The 21,890-nt window shown below is 38.5% G+C and overlaps 1 protein-coding gene across 14 annotated transcripts in view; it reads left to right on the plus strand.

The window, feature by feature from the left end:
- The window catches only part of CSGALNACT1 (chondroitin sulfate N-acetylgalactosaminyltransferase 1), a 360,764-nt gene that overhangs the window by 207,887 nt on the left and 130,987 nt on the right, over positions 1–21,890 (plus strand). Inside the window, exon 1 of one of the 14 annotated variants that reach the window (XM_050801861.1) lies at positions 215–1,175. The exons of the other annotated variants lie outside the window; for them this stretch is intronic. The gene's annotated coding sequence lies outside the window, so the exon portion shown is untranslated. Of the gene's footprint in view, positions 1–214; positions 1,176–21,890 lie in introns of those variants that run through there. 14 annotated transcript variants of the gene reach the window in all.

A 21,890-nucleotide genomic window follows, 5' to 3' on the forward strand; every position in this document is an offset into this window, starting at 1 on the left:
CTCTCATTGCATCTGACAGTTTGTCATTTTCTTTCTTCAAACTCTACCTCCTTCGCCTCCATCACAACAAACATTCCTGGTTCTCTTTTGTAGGCTATTGCCTCCATTTGATATTGATGGCCCCTCTTAGAGGGTCACTTTTAACTCCTGTAACTGACCTTTCTTTTTCTTATTTATTTATTTATTTACTTACTTACTTACTTACTTACTTATTTATTTTGAGACAGAATCATGCTCTGTCGCCCAGGCTGGAGTACGGTGGCACGATCTCGGCTCATTGCAACCTCTGCCTCCCGGGTTCATGCCATTCTCCTGCCTCAGCCTCCTGACTAGTGGGGACTACAGGTGCCCACCACCACACCTTGCAAATTTTTATATTTTCAGTAGAGATGGGGTTTCACCATGTTGACTAGGATGATCTCGATCTCCTGACCACATGATCCACCCCCCTCAGCCTCCCAAAATGCTGGGATTACAGGCATGAGCCACCGTGCCCGGCTCATTTCTTTCTTTCTTTTCTTTCCTTTCTTTCATTATCTTTTTTGAGAGAGAGTCACTTCATCACCCAGGCTGGAATGCAGTGGCTTGATCTCGGCTCACTGCAACTGCTGCCTCCCAGGTTCAACTGATTCTCCTACCTCAGCCTCCTGAGTAGCTGGGACTACAGGTGTGTGCCACCACACCCAGCTAATTTTTGTATTTTTTGTAGAGATGGGGTTTCACCATGTTGGCCAGGCTGGTCTTGAATTCCTGACCTCAGGTGATTCACTGGCCTCAGCCCCCAAAGTGCTGGAATTACAGGTGTGAGCCACCACATCTGGCCTTTATAACTGCCTTTTCTGATGTTATCATTATATCTCAAAATTTTATGCTTACAGTTATTTCCTGATACATCGTTTTGGAAACTGTCTGCTGGTTTCCTGCCACACTCTTCCATCTCTCTTGCCTGCTTTGCTCGACATAGTTGCATCACATTTTTAGTTCCTCTATTTAAGTAACTTAATAGTCTATTTCTATTTTATATCTTACTTCATTACCCAGAGGTGGCATCACTTGGTCCCTGACTTAGAAGATGAGGATCTTGGCCCTGCATTATTTCCTATAGCTCCTCTCACCGTCTGCCTCTGTCATGTGTACCTTACTCTCCAGGTATCAAAAATGGTAACACTGATTCAGTAAGTTTACCAACTTATTTTCCCTCAGAGCTTTGAAGACATTGCTCCATTGACTTTTGATGTCCAATGTTGCTGATGATAAATCTGTTATCAGTCCACTCTCCTCCCCTTGCAGGTGATTTGTGCTTTTTCTTTGGAACCCTTTAGGATATTGTTTTTGGCTTTGGAGTTCTGAAATCTTCCTGTGTTATGTTCAGGTGCTGGCTTTGTTTTCAATTCATTCTCTATTACTCTCTTACTAATTTTCTTTCATTTTTCTTCTTCACTTTTTCTGGGGCTCCAACTGGATGTTGAACAATGGACAAGCTGGAAATTCAATGGTTATATTTTCTTATTTTTCTCTGTTCTGAAAGATATCTTCAGGTTTGTCTTCCAAGCTTTTCTTGATTCTGGTTGTGTATGTGTGTGTGTTTCGCATGCTCTTTCTTGTTCTGTGATTATTTTCCTCATGACATTCTCTACTTATTTTATCAATGCAATGTTTTCTCAGCTCTCTGAGAACAATAATTACATTTCAAAAACTTCTTATTTCCTCTCACCTTTCTATTATCTTTGGGGTCCCATTTGTTTCTCTTTTACATTGAAATTTAAAATTCCTCACTGGTTTTGTGCCTTAATCATTCTTGGGTGTCTGCTCATTCATAAGGAAGAAGTAGTAGAAAGGCTGCCATATATATATAATATAAAAAATATTTTTATATAAATTATATAATATTTATATACAAATAAATTATGTAAAATATATATAAATATATAAATACATTTATACATAAATAAATACATAAATATAAATATATATGTCAGTCTTTCTATTACTTCTTCCTTATGAATAAACATTTATATATTTATATATTATATATACACCATATATATTATATATTTATATGTAAATGTATATACCATATATTATATATAAATATATATACACCATATATATTATATATTTATATATAAAATATATACACCATATATTATATATAAATATATATACCATATATAACATATATATACACCATATATATTTATATATAAATATATTTTCATATATATATATGGTTTGAGCTTTTTGTATTTAAATGGTTTGAGCTTTTTGATGGGCAGGCTTTGTTCTGAGTGATAGGAGCTTGGGATGGGGGGAGAAGCTCTTGCATTTTGGGCCCCTCAAGTGCCAGAATGTAGAGTGTTTGCTTCTCAGGTGCTGATTCCCCACTCACAGAGCACTGGGTGCAATTTCGGTTCACTCATATGGGAAGAAGGCACATTTTTGGCCCTCTGCCTTGCCTTTTAATTCCTTTAGGGCACCATTTAATAAACAAGGTTTTTTAAATTTTATTTTAGTGTGGTTCAATAGACCAGTCTTTGGGGTTAGTGCTTTTTCTGTCTTGTTTAAGGAATCTGTTTTTAACCTGAGGTCGGGAAGATATTATCTTACACTTGTTTTTAGAAATGTTTTGTTTCTCACATAGAGGTCTTCTGTCTGTCTGGCATTGATTCTTGTGTGAGGTCAGGCTCAAATTTCTGAACTAAAAACAAATGGGCACAAACCTATATTTCTTTAACAAAAACAATAACATAAAAATCAAATGCACAGTGGAGACAGACCTCATGTGGTTGAGCCTTCCTTATGTTCTCCAGGGTGTGTCTTCCATCCATCCTGAGCCCAGCCTTCCCTGCCTCTGTTTCTCCTCATGGCCCCTCATCAGCCACCTTCCTGTTCTTAGTACATTTTTGAAGGAGTAACTGTTTGCAGTTCACTTGGGAGAGTGAATGGGAAAGGAAAAGTTCTTTACATTCTTTTCTTACAAGCATTCTGTTTAGCTACAGTTAGACTTTCTTTTCATGACACTTTTCACACGAGGAAACTAATACTTTTTAACAGTGCAATCTATTGCAAAGAAAAATAGAAAACATCAGCAATATAAATTTTCGTCTCAGTATTGAAGTGCCATCCACATTTTGAATGTCGTCATGTTTTTCATGTATAAAAAGTCCATCTTTGATTTCCCTGAGAAGTGGTGGGAGCTTGCAAGTATTTATCTTGAAACTGAGTTGAGCTTGCTTTAAAAATCATCTTTCTTATCCATAGAAAAATGTTTCTATTAGAAAAAAAAAACTTGGAATAGGAGTGATTATTTTCTGCATACAGGTCTGTTGGAAGGGAAAAATGCAGCTGGAAAGAATTCGAGATGTCAAATTAGCCTTTTACCTTTAAGGAGTGGCCCATTTTCACTTTTAATATTATTCCAGAAAAGAAAACTCCACACCCTCTTCTGGTAATATTTAATATCTTCACTGTCAGTAAATTTTCCTTATGTGATATCTTAAGTCCATTTTCTTACTGTGTTTGAAATGGAAACAGAGAAATTGGGCCAACCATCTTGTGTCTATAATAATCCTTCATCCACTCAATGGCCATTATTAAATCCCTCATTAGGCTTCTTTTCATGGTATAATCTAATCTGTTTGTTTAGCTCTTTCAAGCCAGTTTCCAAATCCTCTAATTACTATTTTTTATCCCATCTGAAATCTCTCCATGTCATCTATAAATTATGATTTGTGGACTAAAAAATTGATGTAATTCTTTTGCCAGGGTATGCCCCAATGCTAGCTCACCTAAAGGAATGATACCCTATTTTAGAGAGTTATCCAACCAAGACTTCTAACCTGAATTTTTTTCATGATGAAAAGATTTTTGAATTATGGTTATATAGGACAGTTGGAACACCTTTATTTGTCTCTGTGTCCTCCTAAGACTACTGAACATGATAAGAAATAAGATATAAATTCACATGGACAAAGAAAATGCAACATAAGGCTTGGTGGGTAAGAATGTCAACAAGTTTTTGGGAGATGGCAAGCAAATGGGTGAGTGGGAATTGAATTAGCAGAAGGGAGAGAACCGAAAGCCAAGTGCCCACAGGGAAGAAAGCCAACCCGAAGCAGATTGTTTGGTGGTCAGAACCAGGAAGGTTCCAGACTTAGAACTGTAAGCAAACCAGACTGGATCTATTTGCTTGCACACAATAGGAAGCCAAACACTGAAGCATGGTTTTTCCAGGGAGAGACGTTTTTTGCCAGTGAACTGACAAGGAGACAGGAGGAAATGCTCTAATCTATCTCACCCTACTGACTTTGCTGCCCAATTAAGGGAGAGATTTCGCCGTGGAGTTTCGGGTCTGCACAGTGATTGGCTTGAAGGGAAGGGGTTGGGAAGGGCCCTGGGGCATGTGCTGTTGCCCCGAAACGCTTCGCGGGCTGCTTGCTCAGAAAATGGTGGAATGAGCATGATCTGAAGGTGGAGTTTCTGGCTCTCTGAGGTGAAAGGTCACTCATCACTGAGTCTTTCCTACGCAGACTTCAGTCGGCCATGTTGGTTCCAGCTGGTGTCAGCCTGTCAGCCCTGACTTTGTTGTAAATAAGGGACTTGTAACAAACTCTGTTCTTCTTCAGTTGTTTTTTTTCTTCACGGTTCTGCAAAACAAACTCTTGAAATGTTGCTGGTTAATAACTTTTCTAACCCTGGAGCATGGTTTCAGAACCACAAGCTCTGCCAAAAGACAGATGTGAGGGGTGAGGCCAAAACTGGTGATTTCTGGGAAGTCAGAATAAGCAGCAGTGGGAGCCCATTCCAACCACGTGTCTGGGCAAATACCCTGGCAGTTGTGTTTTCCAGAAGCCTCGGACTTGGAAACAGCAGATGCAAATGAGAGTAGCGGTAAAACATACTAGAGAAAATAGGAGTTTTCTGTGAAAATCTGTTTGGAATGGTGCTGTCTTCCTTCTGAGCACCGAGAACTCTGACAATGGGAGGTATTTTCCACCATCCCAGGATTAGAGGATTCACATCTGAGAAAGACCAGTTGAAGACATTTGAAGGCGCCCTCCCCCCTCAGTAAAATGGCTGTGACATCGCTTAAATGCACATTTTTAGATCTCAGGGTGGACAGTGAAGGATCACCACACATTTGAGGATCGTCACCAACATGAAGGAATGAAACCAAAATAAATAAGCAGAAAAGAAGTATCAGAGGAAATAAAGGGAAAAGCAGGGAAGAAAAAACTTCAGAAACTTCAAAAACGTATGATTGATGTTCTGTGAGGTATTAGAGAAGATATTGCATCCGTGAAAGAGGGCTTGGAAATGAGAAGCATGATGACAGAAATTAAAAATTCAGTGAGGAATTGGACTGTGGATGAAATTGCCCATAAAGTAGAATAAAAGCACAGAGATGGAAAACATGGGAGAAAAGAGGAGGATACAAGAGGCTCACTTTAAGAAGTCCAAAATCTGATTTTCTAATGAGTTTCACAGACAGGTGCCCGTGCTGCACATCTGTTGTCCTGGCTGTTTGAGAAGCTGAGGTGGGAAAATTGCTTGAGCTCAGGAGTTTGAGGCCAGCCTGGGCAATGTAACAAGGCTCCTTCTCTTAAAAACAAAAACCTAAAAAAACAAAGTTTCAGAAAGAGAACGAAGAAAATGTAGAAGAGACAACTGTAGAAAAATGATAGAGCAACAGTGGAACCTAGAAGAACTATAGCTGTACCTTCCAAATCTGAGGGAACATGAACACCAATCTGAAGCCTTTGTATGTGACCTACCTTTTCTCTGTTAAACATTTTTGGTCAAACTGTCAGCCAAATGCAAGAGTAGAATGGGGATATTTTCAGACAGAAATGCCAGGTCTCAAAAATTGGCCTCCTCTGCACCCTTTCTTGGGAAGTTTCTGGAGGAGCTGAGTGAATGAGGAAAAAAAAAAAAGAAATTGGGGAAAGTGAAGAAAGTTCCCTGATGGGTAGAAAAGGGGAAGTTTCAGGGTGACCCCTGAACATCACCTGTGTCAGGCCTGGAGAACAGCCTTTCTTAATTGGACCAGGGGGTGAAGAGACTAGGAAGGATGGCCTCAGGAACAAAAGAAACTGGAAAAATTACCTAATTGTTTATCAGTTTTCTGGTTCTGTGTTAGAGTGTAGGGAAAATTAATGTTAGATACATAGAGAAATCAACCAAATGAAAAATTGAAGCAGTTATTAATAGCAAGATAAAAATATAACATTGTCTAAGAAAACTATACAGTGTATCATTGGGCTTCGTTATGAACAATATTTAAGATACAATACTGTTATATAAATATTGCTATTGTTATCAAAAATTGTAGTAGTTAAATTGATTGGATTGTGGTGGAGGGAAGGGGATGGAGAGGAAAAGTGTGTTGAAAAGGTAGGAGAACTAAATCCTGATCTTCCACAGTGGGACACTAATTGTTATTTAAAAAAAAAAAAAAAAAAAGATGAGCAGCTGGTCTTGGTGGCTTACACCTGTAATCCCAGTACTTTGTGAGGCTGAGGCAGGAGGACTACCGGAGGTCAGGAGTTTGAGACCAACATGGGCAACATAGTGAGACACTATCTCTACAAAATTTCCAAAAGTATCAGGCATGGTGGCATGTACCTGTAGTCCCAGCTACTTGGGAGGCTGAAGCAGGAGGATCATTTGAGCCTGGGAGGTAGAAGCTGCAGTGAGCTGTGATTGCACCACCATAGTACAGAAGGGCAAAAGGGCAAGACCCTTTCTCAAAATAAATAAAAGGTAAGTATGGCCAGTTGAAGAATATTACATAAAATATGAAGATAAATACTAAAGAAAACAGCTGAAAGAGTTGAAAGTGATTGTCTTTGATCATTTGGACTCAGGGAAGTTGGAGAGGGCAAAACACTGCTATTTTTAATTGTCAGTCTTAGAGTACCATTTGATTTTAAAATCATGTGCTTGATAAAAGTTAAATCCATGTATATAAAAGTATATTTACAGATGTAAAGTTTTAACATATTTCACAAAATGTTTTAAAAATAATACTTGAGAAACATAGCAGTGAGTTTTTGGGATATATTGAAAAGTAATCTATTGTTTAGTTTCATGTGACTAACACATTTCACAAAATATTTTTTAAAAATAATACTTGAGAAAAACTGACAGCAGTGAGTTTTTGGAATATATTGAAAAATAATCTATTTTTTAGTCTCACATGAACCATGAGTTTAGAGTCATGGTTGGTTTGATATTTGACATTGGAATTTGTCAGAAAAGAGCTTATTCACACTTAGTGTCTAACTTAATTTTTAATATTAAGCATTTTTAGTGTCTAACTTTATTTTCAATATTAAGCATCAAAAAAAAGTGCCAAAATTGTTGGAATTCAGATTTGCTGTCCTTGAGGAAAATTCCGGTTGCACTGAAATGGGCAAGTTGCCTTCTCTTTCTTTAATGATTAGTGTCTGGCTGAAATATAATCCAAATTCAGTATTTAGTCGAAACGTTTAATACCCAATCCAATAATAGTCTACTTCCAGCTTTGGACATTTCCAGACTTTCAACCTCACAGAGTTAATGTGAGCGATGTTACATCACTCATATGAATTACTTAACAGAATGCTGGGAACATGGTGGAGACTTGGGAAAATGGCAGTTGCTCTCACCTCTTTCCCATCCATAACTACCAACCCACTGGCAACACACCCAAGTCCCTCAGGATCTGGCAGTGGCCATCTGGTCCTCATCACCTTTTATATAAATGTTACTCTTTCTTTCACTTCTCAGTATTACTTACTGGTCAGGAATTTATTTTACAAATCAGTGATCCATCTCCCTTTTTCCAAGTTTTTAACTATTATACTTGATATAAGTGAAAGTCTCTGGAGTATACTTTTTTTGTATTCTACTGTATTAGTCTGTTCTCACACTACTAATAAAGACATACCTGAGACTGGGTAATTTGTGAAGAAAGAGGTTTAGTGGACTCACAGTTCCACATGGCTGGGAGGCCTCACAATCATGGTAAAAGGCTAAAGACATGTCTTACATGGTGACAGGCAAGAGCAAAGAAACAAGAGCTCAGCGAAAGGGGAAACCCCTTACAAAACCACTAGATCTCACGAGACCTACTCATTACTGTGAGAACAGTATGGGGGAAACCGCCCTCATGATTCAGTTATCTCCCACCAGGTCTCTCCCACAACACGTGGGAATTAAGGGAGCTACGATTCAAGATAAGATTTGGGTGAGGACACAGCCAAACCGTATCATTCAAAAAACACTGAAATGCATTCTGATTCCAGTTAGTTATCAGGCTTTGACCATAGATGAGCAGTTAGAGCTTTTACTTGGCTGTGTGTTATGTTACACCTCAAAAATACCAGCAAGGGAGGAGCAGACTTGTAACAAAACAGTACTGGCATTATTGCCTTGTCCTTTGGCATCATGGAACCCTTCATGTCCTGGCCTTTTTTCTTCTTGCCAGAAAGACTCAGGATATCACTTTGTATTTGTTATATTCTTGTGTATAGAAATCCCAGGAGAGTCTACCGTAAGGCACTGGTAAATTCTCACACGGTGTTTCTGGAAAATCACTTGTCAGGTATTTTCTGATGGATAATTCAGCTACTCTCAGCTCCCTCGGGGAAGAGCATCTTGACATTCAAGAGATATTGTGAAGCCATAGGGTCATTCTGTGCCCTGAACCTTATGTGACACTGATCCAGAGACCTCCGTTGTGGTGGCAGGATCTGAGCTTGGTCTAGATTCAAACTCTTTGTAAAGAAGAGCCTTCCTAGTCACTTGTGTTTGCTTTTTAGGTTTCATCTGAGTTTGGAGGGGTTTCATATAGGTTTTTGTTTATTACATTTCTGTGCTAGTAGCAACAGGAGTACTTACTGTACATTTCCGATATTCCCAAGAATGATTGGGTGGGGGAAGGAAAAATTTTCATGAGAATACTGACCTGGGAGAATGGATGTGACTGTGCATCATCAGATGGTATTCCAAGTATTTATTTTCTCAATAATTTGATGCCACATTTATTTGAGAAACTTCTAGTTAACTTTGTGTTCAATCCTTAATTCTTAATCATACTTCCCTATTTCATTGAAGAGTAGTGAGGCATAGTTATTTCAGTGTTCTATTGAGGTCCATGATCACAAAGTCGTTAATATTCCACAGAGGTTAATTTCCACTTAAGTTGATGATTGTAGTAGCAATAGATCGGCAGATGAGTATTTTGTTGCCATTTTTGAGGGGGGAAATAAAAGCTGTAATAACGAAGCACAGCCCTGTAAGCATGTATGAAAGCCATGTTCAACTTACTTACAAAAACACGATTAATCATGTTTTATATATTGATATACTTGACAGATAAATATCAGTGAATATAGAAATTGGGCAAAGCATACTAAAAATATACTCTGCTGAATTTGCGTACTTCTATTTGTGCAATTGAATTGAGTATGTAAAATACATTGAGTCTTGTTTCCTTATAAAACTTCTTTCTTGTTTTAAATGAAAAGGACTATTAAAATTTGATCTAATGCTATGGCAACCGTATGTCGTAAATTCTCTTGGGCTCTTTGTGGAGGAATCACACACTGTAACTATACATGCAATTTGCAGATTGTGAGCTTTGTTTATTTTATTTTTTGTGCAGTTTTCTGCTATTTTAGAAAAATACATTTATATATATAAAACATATAGTATATAACTATATATTATATATATAGCACATAACTATATTATATAAATATAATATATAATATGTATACATATATATTTATATATATGTTGTGTGTGTGTGTATAAAAATATATATACTTTTCTCACCAAGTCTTCTTAACGTCATCTAACTTTAGCTGCCTGGAGACTTGGGAGGAAAAATTACAGTTTCTCTTGAACCATTTATTTAAGGCTTTTCTCCCTTATTGTTGTACTCCTTTATATTTTTAGCATACTCATTCATTGACCCAGAAACATTTATTGAATGCCTATTATGTTTGAAGCACCATACTAGGCATTGAGGCGGAATAAAAATGTAAGACAAAGTCTTTGCTATCAGGACACTTCCCATCTACTCATTCATCTGACAGTAATCAGTGATCACGTTTTATGCTTTCTCTGCATCAGTTATTATCAAAGATAAAAGTCATAGACAAGAGGTGGCTTTCCCTAGATAAGTCTGCAGGAAAATTTTCCCCATCTCATTTTTCACGAAAGGGTTATCTACGAATTTAAATGTCCAATTGAACATTAATTGCTTTATAGAAACAAAATGAGTTTTCTGGGATTTCATTGATCTCATTTCTGCTCAACCACAAGGGCATTCTCATTTCGCTACAGTAGGAGATATCAAGTATGGCAGCCACCTAACTGCTATGAACAGGCCTCCCTGGTGACCAGCAAGACTGGGTCAAGTACAGAGATAGGATTTTAACAGTTTTATTGGAGAAAAATGTATTTTCTAGCTTCCAGGGTGACATGGAGTGGCGTCACTGTGCTTCAGAGCGACTCCCAGGAGTCGCTGCATCGTCATGGTTTATCCTGGTCTTTGGAGTTAAGTTATTGAACAACAACGACAACAAAAATGTCTGAAAGGATGGACTGACTGGCTTCTCCCCTGCTTCCCATTCTTTCTTTGAAAGCTTCTCCTTTTTGAAGGGAAAGGAGCTTCTGGTGTCCCGTCTGTAAACGATAGCCTCTTTGTTGTCTTCTCAGGGAACTTTTTTTGTATCTCAGACACACAGTTTTTACTTGGAGGAGGATGATGTCTGTATTTTTCCAGCAAGATAAATGAAGATTGGACTAATTATGTAGTGACAACTCTACGAAAGAATCATTTAAACTTAAAGCTACTAGAGGTTTATCAGTTCACCCCTGGAATTTAGCATAGCTAAGCTCAGCATAGCTATGGGGCCCTGTTCCATGTTACTGTAAGAATTATAACAAAATAGTTGGATAAGGCAATTTCAGATCTTCTCTAGAATTCTGAACATCAGAGAGGCTAAAAAGCAAAAGGGTCATTCAATCAGGTGGATATCTATTCAGAGTTATCTTTGGTTTCATTTAATGGACTTTTCAAGTAGTTAAAAAAAACACACAGAATTCTTAGCTTTTTCCTTCAGCGTGGGAGAAAAAATTAAAATTTCGTACTCTTATTTTGAACATCGAAGTTTCATGTTTAGTATGTTCAATATTTCAATAATAAAAGTTACTCAGTGGTTTGTTCCCAATGTCTTTTAAACTACATAGATATTTTTAAATAGTAGAGATTAGTTATATTAAATTATATTTCCTTAGGATTGAATTAGAGGAATAAAACTGTGGTTTCAGGAGTGGTGGCACATATTCCAGCTGTCTGCTGTTTTATTTTGTTGCCTCTGGCAAGGAGTAGATTTATTATTCAGGCTCTGTCTAAATCTGTAGTTTGACAGCCATGTCCTTGTGGTCACCAAACTATTCTTTTCCCATAAACTAAAGAGCAGCAAAACAACTTGTTAAGAAAAAAAGTTATGTCCCCACAATAGAAAACCCATCACATTAGCAACATCAGGCTATGATGTATTTCATGAGGGAAGAACAAGCATCTTTATGTCTCTCTCCTAAAACTCTAAACCGTTCAGGCAAAATTTAATACTGGCACCATCTTTTCCTCTTTAGAAAAATTAACAAATGCTAATGATTGACTGGTAAGAGGTCATACTTTGTTTTTGGAGTTGTTTCAGGGGTCCCCAAGGCCATCTACCCTTCGGGTGATTTCACCAGGACTCAGCATCAGCATTTAGTTGCACTTACATCTACTATTAATTGCAGTGAAATAGCAAGAATGTGTAGCAGCGTCACCAAGGGAAAAAGACATGCATGTAGTCTGGAGGAATCCGTGTGCAGCTTCCTGTGCACTCTATGTGAAAGGCTACGTAGAGAGTGCACCTTCCCCAACTGGGAAAAATGCAGCCACATGTGTGCAGTTTCTGCCCACGGAAGCCCATTGGAGACTGAGAGTTTAGGGTTCATATTAGGGAGACGGTCATGTAGGCATTCTCTGTCTAGCAACCCCTACTAAATACCAGGCTCTTAGAAAGAAAGTAGGTAACCATAAATCACAGTTTCTACAAACAGTCTAGGCACAGCAAAACAACCTTATCAGTTAGAGAACTCCTCATGTATGTATAGAGAACTTTTTACAAGCCCCCTTCCCAGATATTGTCAAGGGTGGATCTTGCAGGACTTTCTAAGCATAGCCTCAGGCGTGCTATGTTAACACTTTCCTGCCCAGGACTGCATTTCATCTTGGTAAACAGTTTGCAAAAATATACTGAACCTTAAGAATAGGATGGGGGAGGGCAATGTGATCATTTTTCTGTGCTATCAAGATTAGACTTTGCATTTGATAAAGGCATCTGGAGCTGAAAATGATAATATCTGGGGATTCTCTGTATAATATAAATCTATTTTTAAAAACTCCACGAGCCTCGTATTTGTTAATTACAATTCAGTCCTAATCTGGGTTATATTTTGCATATGTAAGTGACTGCTTCCAAAGTCCTGACTTAGGTTTCATACAGTTTAAATTGAGTCTTACTGTTGGTAGCTTAGTCTAGACCATGCTCTCTGCTTGTTGAAAGCTCATACCTCTCTGATATTCCATTACTGAAGTAGGAAAACCCAGTTGGATTTATCAGGAAACAATTGGAATCTAAAGAAGGGCTTCTTAAAATGCTTACAATGTTACTTTCATAAAATTAACCCCACTGCTTTAGAGTCATGTATGCTGTTAAAACAATGAATTATGTTTTCTGTGACAGCTATTCTAAAAAAACAATGAAGAGGTTTTGCATAGGTAAATTAATAAAAATGATGAGATAATGAAGAGATGGCTGGCAGAAGTGACTTTCTATTTACCTTTCTACTAGGAGACAAACATGTTTTGCTCCTCTACACAGATTCTTAAAACTCCCCCATAAAAATTAATCATCTCTTGTCTCGGTAACTCCATTAGGATTTCACAGGGTGTCACTCAGAACCTGGGAGGTTGAAAAGAGTGGGGGCAGCAGGCACTTGTGGAGGAAAGGAGAAAAATAGACTGAGGGCTCTGGGACTGGGAGACTGTCACAAGGAACCCCATTATGGAGCCTCTTGTTTAAAATATTTAATGATTCCTTTGCCACTAATACTGTTCCAGTCTTCTGTGAAATGAACATTCTTCCCTTCTTATTATGGCTGAAGTGACACAGTCCTGGTTTGACTGACAGTATTTTCTTTATAGGGAATTTCAATGGCTTTCCTTTGGGCTTAACTAATAGGCTTCAGTGAATAATAACTCTGTGTGTGTGTGTGTGTGTGTTCCTTGTGCTGTCTCTCTTCTTTAGTACTTGGAATGAAATTTTGTCTAAATCAAGGAGCTCGCAGAAGAAAGCATTTGGAAAACAATTCCTTGTCATTTATTCCTTTTGCTTCCATCAAGAACTAGACAATCTCCTTGGTTAGAGAATATTTTTTATCATAAGCTCTACCCATGCCAAAGTTTTCTTTTCTATAAACACATCTTGGCTCCATTCCAGTATTTGTTGATAACGGAAGACCTTTTCTGTCAAATGTTATGAGATTCAAATAAGAACTGCCAAGAGCAATATTTGACATGAGCCTACAGGGACCTGTTTTAACGGTGGCCCTTCATTCTTCCATTGCACACAGTTATTTTAAGAATAGGAAAACATTGACGAATTACATGTTTTATTCCAAAATACATTTATTTCGATAAGCATTGAAAGCTTACAAAAGCCAAAGTAACAATAGTAAATCAGCCAGGCCAGGTGCGGTGGCTCACCCCTGTAATCCTAGGACTTTCGGAGGCCAACGCAGGATGCATCACCTGAGGTCAGGCGCTCGAGACTTGCCTGGCCAACTTGGTGAATCCCTATCTCTACTAAAAATAAAAAAAAAAAAATTAGCCAAGTATAGTGCCACGTGCCTGTGGTTCCTGCTACTTGGGAGGCTGAGACGAGAGAATCACCTGAACCTGGGAGGCAAAGGTTGCAGTGAGCTGAGATCATGCCACTGCATTCTAGCTTGGGGGACAGGACAGAGCAATATGCCATTAAAAAAAAATTATCACCCAGGGAAAATACATAAGTATAATTTTGCCACATGCATCATGAACATAATTTACAGTGGAGGTAATAAAGAATTAAGACATAATTCTTTCTTTAAATGGCCTACAGTCTGGGGACAGGGTAGGGGCTTGGAGAGAGTTGAGAGAAAAGGCAGCCACTATAGCTCATTGGAGAAGTGCTACCTCAGGGCATTTAACCTGGACTCACATGAGTTGTCCTGGCAGGTGACATCCATGCTGATGCTGAAGGATGTGTGGGGATTATTCCAGCAAAGGGAAAAAGATGATCCGGTGGAGGGAGAGCAAAGGCTTCCTAGGCGAAGGGAGCAGGATGAACAAAGCTCTCCAGGCAAGAAGACAGTGTGACCCATTGAGAAATCTGCAGCATACAGCACTGTGGCTGAAGCGTAGAATCTAAGATGTAAGGGCTGAGAGTTGAGGCAGGAGAAGGAAGTAGGGATCAGATCACAAAGAACCTGGCCCACCACATTAAGACATTTGAAATTGTTCCTTGTGGTGCTTTTCCTTCCAGTCTCTCACTCATGTATAAGGGTCTCTGCTAACTTATAATCACAGTGCAAGCATTTATTCAAAACAAGTATTTATAAGCAGATACTGTGTGTCAGGAACTGTGAACTCAAATTTTAGTCACTTTTGTATCCGCACAGTGAGCCCATGAGGTAGGAATCCAGGGAGCAAGGGGAGGAGTGTAGAAGACCTACTTTGTAATCCCGACCCACGTAACACTAAAGCATAAATACTGTTTTCCATGTTACCATGCAGTCCCTTTAATAGCCCTTTTAACATCTGCATGATAATTCAACCGACAGAAGGGGCATAATTAACTGGATAGGACATGATGTTCTGGTCATGTATTTAGGTCATTAGACTATTTTGGTAGCTAGGAATCGATTCCCAAATAATGTGAAGCACTGGGGTATTGTAAAACACATGAGAGAGGCAGGAATGTCATGGGAATGGCCATTTTTTTCAGGATTAGAGACAACTGGAATAATGTTGTTTAGCATTAGGAATTCATGATCTTTAGTCTTTTGTGGCTCTGCTACTCTCTGTGTGTCTTTGTGTAACCTCCAGCAACTAGTTCACTAGTTCTCTCAATATTTCTTCTGTGAAGAGGGAGGAGTCTGATGGTGCCAGCTACTCACCCCAACTCCTCTCAGGCAGAACTTTCTTTCCAGGTTACATCATAGGTATCTCCCTTCATATCCCCCTCCCTCCAAGGCCGTGTCACTGCCCATCTGTGTTTAATAGCCCAGGACTGTCCCCTCAGCAGGGGTGTAGGAGGGGCATTGCTTCTGGAAGGGGTTGGAGAATCACAGTCAGTGTGGCCAACATTTTTAGTGTCACTTGTTTCCATTTTTTTCTGAAAGATAAATATTGCTGTGTCATATGTCACTATGCATACTCCCATTGTGGCCTGACAGTGCAGTATTCCATAGGACTGCTGCCTCCTTTAATCTGGAAAGTATACATTTATCAAGACAGTCTTGGTTGCATTATATTGCTTGGCATTTTTTCTACTTAATTCTCCTGATATTCATGACTTACAGAGAAGCCTTGCTTTAAATTCCCTTCCAGTCAAAAACGTACTTACTCAGTGCCTTATATATGCCAGGCCCTGTGCTGAGGACAGAGGTTACGGTAGAATATAGGACATGGAAGATCCCTGTTCTAATGGATTTAACTTTCTTGAAGGGAAGGCAGATAATAAATGAGAACATTAATAAGATTAATTTCAGATAGTTTCTTTCTATGAAGGTCAAAAGGTACACACTTGTAGTTATGTAGAATGAGCAAATTTGAACATCTAATATACATGAGGACTACAGTTGATATTTTATTGTGCACTGGAAGTTTGCTAAGGGAGTAGATGTTAGGGATTCCTAACCACACACACACACAAGCCGGTGACTCGGTGAGGTATGTAAATTCGCTTGACTGTAGTAATCATTTCACTTGGTATATGTGTATCAAAACATCACGCTGTACATGTTAAATATATACACTAAAAATATAAAAAGAAAACATAACAAAATGTGAGAGTGTCTGGTGGTGAAGTTCTAGTTTCTCCTGTATGCCCAGCACAAGGTCTTCTAGGAGAAAACATCTCAGCTTACACCCAACAAAAGAGAAGGAGCCAGGAGGGCCAACATCTCGGGATGAGCAGTCCAGGCAGAGCGAAGGGATACACACTAGCTCAGAGGCAAGATTGACTTTGGTAGACTCACTGAAGAGACAGTGAGTCTGGTGGGGGCGATGCGGGGGAACATCTAGAGAGCAAGGGAACAAGGATAGGAGGCCTACTTTATAACCTTGACCCAGGTGTGCAGAGTGAAGTCTACAAATCCTGCTGTTTCAATTGATCTTCCAGCCATCTCCAGCTTGTCTTGCCCAAAGTACAACTAATTGTTGTTTCTTCCTAGCCTGTACCTGCCCCAATCTCCTTCAGTTCAGGAAACTAAACCTTTATGCACCTAATGTTGACTCATGTTATCCTGAAGGCCTCCTCCTTCTCACTTCCCCATGTGAATTACCCAGTCCTTCAATCCTGCATTCAACCTGAGGTCAGGTTCATACATTTCTCTCTACTTTTATTGCCTCCATTCTCATTCCAATTACCATTATCTTTTGCCTGTATCATTGTTTTGGCCTCCTGGCTGATTTTCTACCACAGTGAGTTGTCCGTTCATGTCTTCTGCCCATTTTCTAATTACATGACTTTGTTTTTTATTGTTGAATCTTGAGGATTTTTATTTTTTCCTTTTCTTTTGAGACAGGATCTGGCTCTGTCACACAGGATGGAGTACAGTCATAGCTCACCACAGCCTTAACTCCTAGGCTCAAGCAGTCTTCCTGCCTCAGCCTTTCAAGTAGCTAGGGACTACAGGCACATGCCACCATGTCTGGCTCACTTTTTTATTTTTTGTAGTAACAGCATCTTGAACTCCTGGCCTCAAGCATCTTCCTACCTCAGCCTCCCAAAACACTGGGATTAGAGGTATGAGCCACTGCACTTCACCAAGGTTCTTTATATCTGACTAAAGGTTGGTGCTACTCCTTTGTTAGATACATAGTTGGCAAATATTTCCCCCAGTCCATAGCTTATCTTTTCATTATCTTAACAAGGATTTTTTACAGAGCAAAAGTTTTTAATGAAGTCCAATGTATTTTTCTTTTGATAGTTCTTATGCTTTTGGTGTCAAGTCAAATAGTACTTTGTCTACTCTTAGATGTCAAAGATTTTGTCCAATGTTTTTTCCTAAAAGTTTTAAAAGTTTAATGTCTTGGACATTTAAATCTAGGATCCATTTTAATTTGTGTATGAGATGTGAGACTTAGTTTGACGTTGCTTTTTCTTTGTTTGCTTATGAATTTGTCAACTGAAGAATCACTAGGTTGATAGAAAGGGGAGCTTTATTTCGCATAGAGGGTTGCAGCCTGCAGGCTTCTCATCCTGTAGGCTTGGAAGGGTAGCCTCTGGCAGAAGCCAAAAGGAGACACTTTAAGCGAGGGGTTAAGGGAACAGGAATCTATGCTGAGTGGACTGGTCAAATATACATATTATTGAATAATACGTCGTGAATATTTATGAAAGGAGAAACAAGCAATTGAAATTTATGCCTCTTCAAGGTTCACATGCTTTAAAAAATGGCAGCCTTGCCGTAATCGAAAGGTGGAGTTTTCAGCCCTCTGAGGCCATGAAGACCATTTACCGCACATCCTCTGCGAGTCAGACAAACTGGCTTAGAGATTGAGATTTTAGGAGGGGATGTATTGTGGAACTGGTGAGCTGGCCCATCAAAACTGTAAAGAGGGAGGGGGAGTGTAGTTACAGCCTCAAATGATTGGCTAAAGGTAATAAAGGAACAAATTACCCATTTCTTATTTTCCAGAGCTAGTTTCAGCTTCCTCATTACTGAAAGAATTTTGCTTAGAGGTTAATGAGGAAGGGGCATACTGAGGTGTGTCTGACCTCCCATGGTGTCATGGCTAGGAACTCAGATTTTTAAGGTTTCTCCGGGATCCCATTGTCCAAGAGGAGATCTGTTTGTCAGTTGGAGGGGGATTTAGGATTTTATTTTTGTTTCTCAGATTGGGTATTCATTTGCTCCAGAACCAGCACCTTTTGTTGAAAAGGCTGTTTATCTCCCATTGAATTACTACTGTACCTTTGTGAAAAAGCAGTTGGGCATACCAGTTGTACCTGTTTCGGGTTCTCTATTCTATTTCATTGTTCTATATCTATCTCTCTGCCAGTACTTCTGCCAGTCTAGATTGCTGTAGCTGTACAATAATTCTTGAAATCAGGGGACTGATTTGTCCCTCTTCATTTTTCTTTTTGAAATTATTTGCTGTTCTAGCTCATTTACTTTCTCATACAAATTTTATAATCTTTATATGTACAAAACAATCTCGCTGAGTTTTTTATAGGAGTTGTATTAAATTTATATATCAAGTTGAAGAGAATTTATGTATTGCCTGTTGAGTCATCTAACCCGATGACGTTTTCCAATCCATGCGTCCATTCATTTAGATTTTTAAATTTTCATCTGTGTCTTGTAGTTTTCAGCACATAAGGCATGTACATGTCTTGTTAGATTTACACCTAAGTATTTAACATTTTTTTAGTGATTATAAATGCTCTTGTATTTTTAATTTCAGCGTCCATGTGTTGATTGCTAATGTGTGGAGATGCAGTTGATTTTTTTTTTACATTTTTTAGAAAATTTTTAAGTGCAGAGCAAAACGAAGAAGGTACAAGATTTTCCTTATACCCCTTGCCCTTACACATGTGTAGCCTCCCCTGTTATCAGCATTCCCAGAGTGATATATTTGTTAAATTGATAAATCCACATTTTACATCATCATCACCCAAAGTTAATAGTTTACATTATACAATTAAGTGTTGTATATTGATCTTATATCCTTTGTTCCTGCTGGACCCACTCACTTACTCTAGGAGTTTTTTGTAGATTACTTGGGATTGCCTACGTAGAAGATCATGTCTTCTTCCTTTCTAATCTGTATGCCTTTTCTTTTTCTTCACTTGCATAGGCTAGAACTTCCAGTACTAGAGCTATCAAAAGTTGTAAAAATTAACATCCTTGCTTTGTTCCCAGTCTTAAAGGAATGTGTTTAGTATTTCACCATTAAGTATAATGTTAGTTGTAGGTTTATTGTAGATACTCCTTATCAAGTGGAGGAAATTCCCTCTATTCTTGCTTTTCTGAGAGTTTTAAATTATGAATGGATGTTGACGTTTTTCAAATGTTTTTTTAGCATCAGTTGATAAGGTAATGTAATTTTTTTCCTTCTTTAGCTTGCTAATATGGTGTATTACATCAGATTAAATGCATGGGTTCAATTCATCATCTTACAATCGGAATCATATTTGGTTTTTAAATTTCTAAAAATTGACTTGGAGCACTGTGTTTGTCTCAGTTATTAGAAACAAAATCTTACCTTTCACTTTTAACCTGAATTGGTTGATCATTGTTTAAATGATTTTAAATATTCAAAATTTTATTGTTATTAATGGACATTTAATTGAACCACTGATTTTGAGAACTAGTTTATATAAGTGTATTTCGTCTAAACCCTCCAGTCAGGAGAGTTCAACTGATAAGTCATCCCTTATAGAGAGATGCTTTTAAAATAGTCATAACCTTTGACTAGTTTTTCACTGCTCTTTTGGAATAAAAGTTGTAAATGACTAAGTTATCTTGAGCTGTTAGTTTTAGAAATAGCTTAAGGGGCATCTCGGATGATGAATCCTTCTTTGAGGTGCTAGAAGAACACGCTGAAAGTTCAGGCTTCTAGAGAGCCAGATTTCATAAACATAGGAAATAATGTTTTTTTTCTATATTTTTTTCAAATGTTGTAGTTTATATGTCGGTAACAAGGACAGGGATGATAATTTGGAAATAGGTTTAAAGGTTTAAAATGTTTCAATGTATTAGGAACCTATTTCTTCACACATTCTTTCTCTCGGCACAGATGGTTTTAAGCCTTTGCTGTTCTTTCCAAATACTCCCTGATCCTCACTGCTAACTCTGTCTTTTTATTTACTTCTTCAACCTGGCAACATCTTTTGGTGGTGTCAGACACTACATATATTTCGGCAGTGGTCAGGGATTTGAAGCTGCTTCTGGGAGGAAATATGGTGAAGTGCGATGGATAGACACAAAATATATTGTTATAATCACCAAGGCTGTTAGGATTACAAACTCCCCACTTGACTTGAGGAAAAAATATTACCAAAGGCGAGATTAGTCCTAACAAATGCTTATGACGATTATTTTATTTCTTCTAGGCATTTTTACGCCTCTTTAAACTGTCATTCGCTGAGCATTTTAGACATGTGTGAGCGAGTTTAGGTCACTTGGGGCTTTCTCATTTCTGATTCAGTTTTCAATTCCTGTCTGCTTTTAGTCATGCCAAGAAATAGTTCTTGGTGGATTTCATTTAATTTTCCCTGGCCCCTGGCCGAACGGCATCTGCAGGATCACGATTGGTGTGTTTTCCCTACTTGTGCACCACCATCTACAGCAATGCAGGGGATGGGTGTCTGATTCCCCAGGAATCTGCTTCTTTATTAAATAACTACTCTTAAATCGCTTTTTTTTTTTCCTTGAGATGGAGTCTTGCTCTGTCACTCAGGCTAGAGTGCAGTGGTGGGATCTCAGCTCACTGGCTAGAGTGCAGTGGTGGGATCTCAGCTCACTGCAACCTCTGCCTCCTGGGTTCAAGCAGTTCTCCTGCCTCAGCCTCCTGAGTAACTGGTACTAACGGCACCCACCACACCTGGCTAATTTTTGTTTTTTTTTTTGGTAGAGATGAGGTATCACAGTGTTGGTCAGGCTAGTCTCGAACTCCTGGCCTCAAGTGATCCACATGCCTTGGCCTCCCAAAGTGCTGGAATTGCAGATGTGAACCACCACACCCGGCCTCTTAGGCAGTTTAATATTACATTGAACTATGAACTTGCTAACATCAAGTATTCTTTCAAACTTTATTCTATTTTTCACACATCGCTGAATATATTTTTAATATTATACTTATTTTAAATTTAGACTTTGAAAGGAAATAAGACCAAGTTCTGCATCTGAGTACCTCAGAACAATTGATTCAGCATGGCGGGGGGCGGGGGGGGGGTGGAGAAGGTAAGGAGAGACATGCCAAAAAATCTGGGGAGATGATTTTGCTGTAATAGGAAAGATTCTCTTTTTCTTCCCCTTATGGTTTTAAACATCTTATTATTTTGACCCTTTTAAAAAGTTCTAAGTTTTGTTTTCCATATATCCAATGTTAATTTTCCCCCAGTTAGATTGCGTATGTTTTGAAGAAAAAGAGCTGTAAAAAGCTCTTCTGTGTACCTACAGCAATGAGCATTATGATCAGTGTATTATGGGAGCTCAACATACTGAAACCAAGAGTTATTCTACATTGTCTATGCTGTTGACATACAGAAAGAGGAAGAGCCATTCCTTGCTCTCAAAGAGCTTACAGCATATTAGAATAATGCAAAGTACCTGAAAAGATATGGTCAAAAATATACAATATGAGCCATAGAAAGGTTAAACTCTAGTGCTTGAAGACCAAGCAGGATAGAAGGCACACTAGTGAAGAAAATCTTCATGAACTGTTTGATATTGATAAGTCTTGGAAGAGTAGGATTTGGAAAAGGATAAATTAAAAATAGGGAAGGGACCATGACTCATGCTCATGACTGTAATCCTAATGCTTTGGGAGGCCAAGGCAGGAG

The sequence above is a fragment of the Macaca thibetana genome, chromosome 8, assembly GCF_024542745.1.
Source record: "Macaca thibetana thibetana isolate TM-01 chromosome 8, ASM2454274v1, whole genome shotgun sequence".
NCBI lineage: Eukaryota > Metazoa > Chordata > Mammalia > Primates > Cercopithecidae > Macaca > Macaca thibetana.